Source organism: Amblyomma mixtum, chromosome 3 (assembly GCF_055824585.1).
Source record: "Amblyomma mixtum isolate Tamu chromosome 3, ASM5582458v1, whole genome shotgun sequence".
NCBI lineage: Eukaryota > Metazoa > Arthropoda > Arachnida > Ixodida > Ixodidae > Amblyomma > Amblyomma mixtum.
Window position 1 is genome coordinate 349651894 of NC_143014.1, and position 897 is coordinate 349652790.

Here is an 897-nt window from a genome sequence, read left to right on the forward strand (position 1 = left end):
AAACCCCGCGGGCATCGCTCATTGCGTTCACTGGGCACGCTGATTTTGTCGTGCACGTTTGACGAGGCATCTCAAATTCCTTGTATCGGTTTAGGTGTTTGTTTCGTGTTTTTTTTTTGCGCATTCATATTGTCAGTACATGTAGTACAGCATTTATAGGGCATTTATTGGGTAAGGTTTTACTTAGTTTCGTACAGCTCGTTTTTAGAATACTCGTTACTTTTATTCACAAAGTTACGAGCATTGATGAGGAAGTTAGAGCGCAAAAAAGACAAAGTGGAGACGAGGACGGGACAAGCGCTTTGTCTTTGTTTTTTTTTTGCGCTCTAACTTCCTCATCATGAACTACCAACAGGCCCCCAATTTATACTCTGCTGAATTATATTTCTTCTCCACTGGGCTCTTTTTTGTGTTCCCTACGCCCTAGCGAGCAGTGTTCCGTTTGTGCTAGTCTCATTGCCTCTTCAACGTGCAAGGCCCGCTACCTCGCCTTCCGCGTCAGGAAAGATCAGTGTCCCCCGGATATCGCCCTTTTGTTCGGGGTGTTGCTACCTTCACTCGGGGATTGGAAAAGAATCTGCAAAATCATAAAATCTGAATGTTGGCGCCAAGTGCCGTTCTTGCTGGAGTGGCTTCGGACGGCTTGCTTCAAGTGGTGCGGCCTTGGCTTTTCTGGGCAACAGCGCTTCAGAGAGTACATGAAAACGGCTGAAGATGCAACGGGATTCCTTTGGAATACAGTTATCCGCAATTTGCCTAAGCCAAACAAGAAGAAAGCTGGCATCGTTCCAGTGAACACATTGGGCGACGTTTCACTCCCAAACAAAGTTCAACGCGTTCTGGAAAGAGGTCCTAAGTTCAGCTTGCAAGACCCAGGTGACAAGGTGACTCTTTTAG